The following is a 9,338-nucleotide window of genomic DNA, read 5'->3' on the forward strand; positions in this document are numbered from 1 at the left end:
CTTTCAATTTTAATTTTGACAATTAACTTCTAAATTTGTAGAAAAGAAAGAAGAAAATATGCTCATCTCATACATTGAAACCCACATACATACATGACCCCATAATATTATCAATTACACATTACATTAGTCATACAAATAAATGGAAACAAATAAACTTTCTGAGAGTTATGAGACTCTTATTTCCATAACAAGAACATGCAATTCAACAACAAAACTCAAGAAACTTGGCATGAAATGGCAAACACGGGAACTTTAGTACACATTACACAGGCTGCCACACATGCCAGGCATTACCTTACTCAGCACCAGCAAATCTAGAGAGAGAGAGAGAGAGAGAGAGAGAGGGAGAGATTGTGAGATGTATAACGCATTGTGAAAAACAAATAAGACTGAAAAAATGAGGTCCGTTTATATATATTCACCCAAGCTCCGATAACTTCAAATGAGCTTCGGCATAATCAGCAAAGAATGCATCTTCATCCTAAATATCAGAATCAAAGTTAAAATTTCTACTCTCTTTCTTTTATTTATTTTTTTTATATATATTCACCCAAGCTCCGATAACTTCAAATGAGCTTCGGCATAATCAGCAAAGAATGCATCCTCATCCAAAATATTAGAAACAAAGTTAAAATTTCTACTCTCTTTCTTTTATTTAATTTTTTTTCAAAAAAAAATAATAATAAAACCCCATTTTTGCTTTAAGAATATTATTCTATTTAGAAGATTTTCGATCAAAATTATAAAGAGTATATTGAAGTATATATATATATATAATAGGGTACTCACTGCAGCATATTTCTCAACAAGAGGACGGAAGATGGGATCCTCTAATAGAGCTTTATCTGATGGAAGCTGGATAAGACCTTCTTTCTCTCCACTAAGAAGCTCTCTGTTCAATGAAAACCATATAAATTAGTTCATTCATCAACTTTAACCTTGCCAAGCCACAAGCATAATATAACACACACACAAAAAAAATGTTGATACAAAAATATGCACTAACCAAATAAATTTCATCAAAAGGACACAATTACTTACTTGAAATAAGAGTTATCAAAAATTAGAGGATTGGTTGTCCACGGTCCTTCAAATCCAGAGCGGTCTTTGTGACACCTACCCTGCGAGAAAAGAATTTTCCAAGTCAGAAAATAGTGTCATGATTAGGTAATGAAAATAATAATAATAATAATGAGAGAAAGAAAGAATAAAAGATTCTATATTAAGGCAAATAATAACTTGTATGTGATGGACTGATCAAGGTGTGACCGCCAGATAAGGCAACGATATCCTTGTCACTGAGACGCATATGGCGAAAAACATCCCTCAAATGATCCGAACCTGTATAAATGTGGTCATCAAACGACAACAATTATACCTTATTGTTATTGCCTTTTCCAATCATACATATAGACTTTTGGTATGGTCCTCTACTTCCCCGTAACATTTAAAAATGAAAGCATAACATTACATTTATTCAATAGTATTGTATAACACCGATGTTGTAAAGATATAATTAAGTAACTTGAGTTGTATATGTGAGGATAAAACACTGTAACAAAAAGTGAAATTTGAATTTTTGTGAGAGAAAATACTGCAGCAATAAAACTTGAGTTGTGAAAAGAATAAGGCCTAAATTTTTTGGTTTTTAACGTGAATGTTAAGTTGAATGTATACTATATTATCCTTCACACAGACATATACCTATATATATAAACACACTTGTGATTAATCTTGCTAGTATTTTCAGTTAGATGAAGCAACTAATCAAGTCAACCTTTTATGGCATTGGGCAAGCGACCTTCTGGTGGTAATTCTTGTTTATCCTGCGTCAAAACAGATTCTAGAGGCTGTTAGTTATGCAAGTGTTAGAAGCCGCGACAAATGTAACGCTTTGATTGGTCAGATTAGTCAAACTGATCACACTTTATTTAGCTCAACTCTGCATTTACAAGTCCTGATGTGCAACTCTCAGAAGAAATTTCAATTGATCAGTTTCAGATATTCTTCCTCGAGATTTTATCCCTCAAACGTTCTTTCATTTTCTTTCCTAGAAAATTCTCTCTTACTTTCGTTTCTCCACATGATGGTAAAATCACTAATGGGTTTTGCTTCAAATATGTACATATCAAAGACACAATACATAAAAGTAGAATAGAGTTGGAAGACTAGCTTACGGGTCTTCCTGGGTGAAAAGGTATCTCAGGGCCTCCAGTAACTTCAACAGCAACAACTCCAGCCAACTTCAATCAACAAATTAGACATGTAAATACAAACAATCAAAAAAAAATTTAGAAAGAAAGGTTGGACCAAAATTTTGGTTTCAGGTCAAAATAATTGTAATATGATATACCTGGTAGAAGTCTGCATAGGAAAGGATTGGAAACTGCTCTTTGATGGGCTCCAACAGCCTGACCGCGATGTCGAGGCCATTGTTTGCAACGTGACCGAGCTCCGCCGGGTGCCTGATGGTCCCAAACGGCCCTCCAGTCTTCGTCTTCACGTCGAAAGTGCCAGCTGATTGCCATCTACATGATCAACCATTGTATTAGATTACCAATTCTATAAAAAAAGTTTAAGCACAATTTATGCACAATTAAAAAGGTTCCAACTTAGGAACTTATTAAATAGCATATGATAAGATTTTCTACTAATTCATTTTTGGTCACATTCTTTGAATCTATATTACATCATTACCAAACAACACTGCCACAAAAGCTTTAATTAACCAAAAATAACTTCGCTTATTCTTATTTGTTCAGAAGAAAAAGAAATTATAATAAATAAATAAAAGGAAACCTTTTCCACGAACTTGATTTAATTAACCAAAACATCTTCACATATTCCTAAATCTTCAGCGGAAAAAGAAATTTCAAAAAAAAAGGAGAGATTTCCGAGAACTTAACCTTTTAATTAACCAAAACATGATCGCGTGTTCTTAATTTTCCAGAAGAAAAAAGAAATTACATAAAAAAAAAACCAGACTTTTAAACAACATGAGCTTAAGTTAACCAAAAAATATTCTTTTATTCTTCATTCTTCAGTGGCAAAAGATATTATCAAAAAAATAAAAAGATCGGGAGAGAGAGAGAGGTTACGCGAGTCGGAGAATGATAGGAGCACAGTGCTTCTCAGCGATGAGGCCTCGAAGCTTCCTCCCTCTCTATTTCAGTAACCTTCTCTCTCTCAGATCACGTACTCTCTTCCCCGCCAGAAGTTGAAGCTCTCCGACGACGGCGACTCTTCGCGATTCCGGCATTGAGCCGAGCTACTCGGCGACTCTCTCTCTCTCATTCGCGATGGAGTAGATCTCAATCTCTGCGATGGCGAGCGACAGGCGACGAAGAAACTCATGGGAGATCGCAAGGAAGGGGGTCGGAGATCGTAAGGACCGGTTGTTGTCGTATCTGAGGTGAAATAGCAGATCTGAACTTGGCGATTTTTGGCTAGATCGTCGCAGTCTGTGTGTCGTCTAGAACAAGATCCCGACCGAACCAGGCGGATAGGGAGTCGCCGTTGGCGTCACCGTCCACGAGCGAGGCAGCAGACTCGCCGTCGGATGTCGAGTCCGAGATCTCGCAGCACGACGCCGTGCGGCGTCATTACAATACCCTACGAAAATAACATCAATACCCTAAAAACGACGTCAAAAAAAGTTTAATGCCGAGTTAAACGACCAAAACTTTTGAGTACAAATTTACATGTTCTCTCTTTCTAATAATCCTCAGGTTTGTCAGCCTTTTACACGGTTTGTTCTCAATTTTTCTTATTTTCGTATACCTTTTTTTGGTGCAGAGGCTGCCAAAACTAAGGAATTATTAGAAGGGGAACATGTGGATGGAAGAATTCATGAGAGTTGAATAATTAAAGGACCAACAGATTGAATTTTGCTGTTAAAAATTTAGTCATGGAGATCATAATTTATAATTCTTTTGTTATTTGAATCCTACTAGAATTAAAATTAATAATCATAATAGAACTCGAACTAGTTTAAAAGTTTGTGTTTGAATCTTAATAAAATTAAAACTAATAATCATAACAAAATTAGAACTAGTTTAAAGATAAATGATAATGATAAACACAAAAAAAATTAAAATAATAAGTCTAAAGTTTACTGATAAATCCAAATAAATCCCAATAATAATTGGCAAAATGCAACGAATAACAATTTTTCACATATGGCAAGGAAACATATCGCATATTTTTTAAAACATAGTAGTAAATTACAATTAATCCTTTTTTGTTTAAAATAAAATATTTTATTCCATTTTTACCCCTTTTTTTTCATCTCAATGTCCTCGCTCTCTATTTCAGTAACCTTCTCTCTCTCATATCACGTATTCTCTTCCCGGCCAGAAGTTGAAGCTCTCCGACGATGGTGACTTCGCGATTCCGGCATTGAGCCGAGCTGCTCGGCGACTCTCTCTCTAGCATCAATCATGATGGAGTAGATCTTAATCTCTGCGATGGCGAGTGACAGGCGACAACGAAACTCATGGGAGATCGCAAGGAACGGGGTCAGAGATTGTAAGGACCGGTCATTGTCGTATCTGAGGTGAAATAGCAGATCTGATCTTGGCGATTTTTGGCTAGATCGTTGCCGTTTGTGTGTTGTCCAGAACAAGATCCCGACCGAACAAGATCGTTGCCGTTTTTATAACATAATATATGATTTATTATAATAATTATTACATAATTATACTACTTATAATAATTATTACAAAATTAAATTACTCTTTAAATATTCCAGAAAAGTGATTGGATTTCAATTCCAGTTTTCTAATGCCCAGAGCATTGTCAATTATAAAGCTAAGAAACTTGGGCTGGTACTGACCACCGGGCCCAATAGTCATCCCAGCCCAGCCCAATCACCTACTACTCATGTAACATCAAAGAATATTAAAAATAAATCAAAAATAGGATAATTATTGATAAATACAGGTAAGTATTTACCATATTTACCTTTATTGAGGTAAATTACTTGTAAAATGACCTCTAAAGAACAAAACTACTTGATTATTGGAGTAAATCCAACAACGGCAACAAATCTATAAGTTGTATCCACGAACAATTAAAACTTGAAACTGAAGACAAAATAATTGTTTTGCCCTTAACGACTTTGTGGGTAATTAAAAGAGTTGTAATATGACTTTTTAAGTTCCTTATTGGATGAAGTAGGTTCTGGATTCTTTTTACAGGTCGCCCTCATTTTTTACAAATTTATAATTTTGACCCGTTTGGTGAAATCAATGTCTTTGAGAAATTGTACACAAAAAACACAATACAAGTAGTGCGGCTAAACTTTTATGCACAATTATGGATACAAGAAGAGTTATGTTCTACAATCTCTCCTGTAATGATAATCACAATAATACAATAAAGCAACAAAATATTACATCATATGCCCATAATAAAAAGAAGAAAAATGAGATATATTACCGAATGAAACTTTGCATTAGGGACGGGAAAAAATTATTATAGTAGTAATAAAAAGAAAGTAGCCCACATAATGAAACATAAATTAAACCCATAAAGTGGCATTGTTACGGTTTTAATTATGTTTCGTTTTCTTATGCAAATGAGAAAAATTAGAAAGTACTCATATAATGGTAATAATGTAATGGTAACAGAGTGACAAAAAAAAGAATAATAACAATAATAGGGTAGATAGATCAGCAAAATAAATTTCACCAAGAAAGTCGCCGTAATTTCAAAAATTAACCATTATAACACGTTTAATCAAACAAAACAAGGACCAAAGAGAAGTAATTAGACACCTTAAAAATAGAGCAACAATATATATCACATTCTGATGCAAATAAGAAAAAATAAGAACAACCCATGAAACTACAAAGAATGATTCTAATAGAAAACTAGCCCTGATGAGGAAATATAAATTAAACCAAGAAAGTAACGTTAATTAATTTCAGAGAGTACATTAATTAACCATGATTTTAATGACGTTTAATCGCAAGAACGAAAAAGGAAAGAGAAGAAAACACGTTCATTTACCTTTGAATTGTCAGAGTTGGCAGAGATCCTCGAGAAAGATTTCTCCGTAGAAAGAACGGGAGTGGACATGAGGCGCCAGTACGGCGGCGGATGAGGAGGCCGACCGATGGTCGAGCAGGGCATGGCCGAGTCGCGCTTCGGCGCGCTCTTGGGTGAGGCGTTCGACGAAACGCCTGAAACCGAGCCTGAGGTCCGAGCAGATTCCAAAGGCGAGTGAGACAGAGACGAAATGGGAGCCAAGTTTTGGAGCCGGCGCGGCGGCGGACGAGGAGGCAGACCAGTGGTCGAACAGGGCATGGCCGAGTCGCGCTTTGGCGCGGTCTTGGGTAAGGCGTTCGACGAAACGCCCGAACCCGAGCCTGAGGTCTGAGCAGATTTTAAAGGCGAGTGAGATGGAGATGAAATGGGATACAAGTTTTGGAGCCGGCGCGGCGGCGGACGAAGAGGCAGACCAGTGGCCGAACAGGGCATGGCCGAGTCGCGCTTCGGCGTGGTCTTGGGTGCGGCGTTTGACGAATTGCCGGAACCCGTGCCTGAGGCAAGAAAGAGCTTCTTGGCGTCGGGTTGTTCGGAGTTGATCGAGAACGGCCTTCGCCGTTTTTGGGAATCGGAGTTGCCGACTCCGGAGAAGCCGCATTTGGGGATTGAGGGTTTTGTTGTGTTAGGTCTTGGTTCTGAACGCGCTGTTTATCTGCCATAGTTGTCAAACTTTTCTTCTTTCTCGCTCTGGTTTTTCCTTTTTTTCCCTCTTGCTCTCTCTCTCTGGAAAGCGTAAGTCTCTATCTCTCTCTCTCTCTCTAGAAAGCGTAAGTCTCTCTCTCTCTCTGTTTTTCTGTGGGAGTGATGTAAATAGTGAGTAAATGGGAAGGAATGGTGGTGGGGGTTTATATAGAGCGGTGGAAGAGAAAGGAATGATCTTGGAATTCTTGATGGAGATGTTCCCTTCTAGTTCTGGTATTGGAGGGAAAAATAAACAACCGAAGGTTAACAAAACAATTGATCCAACGTGGAGTCATGACGTGGCAAAATGTGATTTAATTTAAAAATTGGGGTTAATTTGGCAAATGCCTTTTGAATTTTGTACCATGTTTTCAAATACCTGGCTTGTTCAGTTGCATTTTTGAGTTATGGTGATTTGAATGTAGATATTGAGTTATAATTTTAGTTAAAGTTGTAATTTGAGTTTGTTTTGGATGTGCACATTTGAGTTATAATTTGAATTGAGAATCTATTTGAGTTTGTGTTTGAGTATGTCAAAACTTGAATTTATATTTAGATAGTATTTTAATAAAAACTCAATGGTGATGAAAAATTTTAATAGGGTATATGGGTGGGGTTTTATTCGTCTCTTCATTGTGAATACAGAGAAAAAAAATTATCTCAATCGAAATTAAAACGAAAAAGTAATGACGTTTTTAAGAATAGAAAAAATATTATTCATTAACTTGAGTTTGAGTTTAAGAACTTGAGTTGAAGGGAAACTTGAACTCAAATTTTAGTCCCAAACTCAAGTTAAAACTCAAAATTTTACAAACGAACATGAACTTGAAAAAAGTTGTAACTTGAGCTCAAACTTTTTTTGAGTTTTACTCCAAAATAATAAGCCCTAAGTTTTAAAAACGATTAATTTCGCTCCTAAAATATGAAAAGTGGTTTGAAACGCTTTTATGTAATTTTATTTTATAAATGTATTATGAAGTATTGATTTGGGACATTTTTCCCTTTGATCTCATAAAATATTAGGGGATAAGTTGACCTAAAAGTAACAATTTAGTAGGTAAGTTTACTTAAAATCAATATTTTAGGGGCATTAATGACATTAGATGTTGTGTCATGTCATTATTTTGTTAGTTTATAAATGTAGGGGGTCTTTAGAAATATCGCACATAATTCAAGGAGCAAAAGTGAACTAATTTTAAAATTCCGGGGCTATGTTGAAACAAGATACCAAATTCATAGTGTATTTTTTAAATTAATCATAAAATAAATAAAAAATGATGGGTGTGAAATGATAAATGAAGTGCCCAAGAATTAATCATCTTATATTCTTATGAAAATAGTTCAGGATAATTTTGAAATAATAAAGTGTTGAAAAAAATAAATTTAATCGTTTTAAAGGGATGTGAAGTATATATGGAAAGTGGTGCGTTATACCTATATTATTAATGAAAGAGGGAAAGTATACAATCACTACTGTTAGTGTTTGTATTAATATGGTTAAACATCCCCTTTCATCACACCCAACAAAAGCCAATAAAGAAAAGTAGCTTTATGGGATTTATTAGAAGAAATACCCGAGTTAAAAATTACTCTTTTTAAAATTGTAACTTGTGCCAATCCTCTCCTTTAATATGGTTAACTAAGGTCTCTAATTCTAAAAATAAAAGGTTAGAACATCAATAGATTAGTTATGAAATATTGAAAGCACAATCTTTAATTTACTTTAACTATAATTTTACTTAAAAAGTTGGACTATTCTCATTTTTATTTTTCTTCCAACGACAAAATGTAACTGAAAAAACAGAGTTTACTTACAAACGACGTCATTCTTCAGAAATGACAAATGATGTTTCAAACGATATAAGAGCAACAGCTCCTATTATAGACGGGGAACATCCCCCATCATTTTGTTATCGAAGTGTTTTTTTTCCTTTCTTTTCTTTTTTAGCTTTTTGTTTCTTTTTTTTTTTTTAGCTTTTTCTTCCTAATATTTTTATTGTATCTTTTAAACTTTAATTTTTGTATATTTTTAAATATATCTCTTTTAAATATTTTTCTTACGGTTATTTAAAATATTATTTTTAATCACTATATTAAATTAATTTATTCTTAAATGTGTCTCTTTTGCATGTGACCCTCATAAATTACAGCCTTAAGTGTGAAACATTTCGCAGAAAAATTTTTTAAAGTTTTTTTCGTCTTTTTTTGCATTCATTTTGCTTCAAAGTTTTTTCCAACTTTTATCTTTATTTTTTTATCTCTTCCTTTTTTATCCTTGATAATTTGTACAACTGTTAGTTTAAATGAGTCATATTTCACGTGTGTTTTTGACTAGTTTACGAAGAAAAATGACAATATGTTTCGTTCCCACATAGTACACACTCACCGTCAATTTTTTTGATCCGATTAGGACTGAGTCACCGCCAATTTTTTTTAATCTGATTGGGACCATAATCATTAGTGTCACCTTTGAATCATTTTCTATCAACATACGGTACAGTGATGCGTCAACATATGAAAGCTCCTTACATGAGCTTGTTATCACACTCATATCACGCTCATATATAAACGGAATCACTTATTGAAGAAGATGAAGAACCAAT

General features: G+C 34.6%; 1 pseudogene; it reads right to left on the minus strand.

Annotated features, from left to right (window-relative positions):
* Positions 1 to 787: 787 nt before the first annotated feature.
* LOC21385398 lies at positions 788 to 3,792 on the minus strand (annotated as a pseudogene).
* Positions 3,793 to 9,338: the final 5,546 nt, after the last annotated feature.

The sequence above is a fragment of the Morus notabilis genome, unplaced genomic scaffold, assembly GCF_000414095.1.
Source record: "Morus notabilis unplaced genomic scaffold, ASM41409v2 Scaffold1266, whole genome shotgun sequence".
NCBI classification, from domain to species: Eukaryota; Viridiplantae; Streptophyta; class Magnoliopsida; order Rosales; family Moraceae; genus Morus; species Morus notabilis.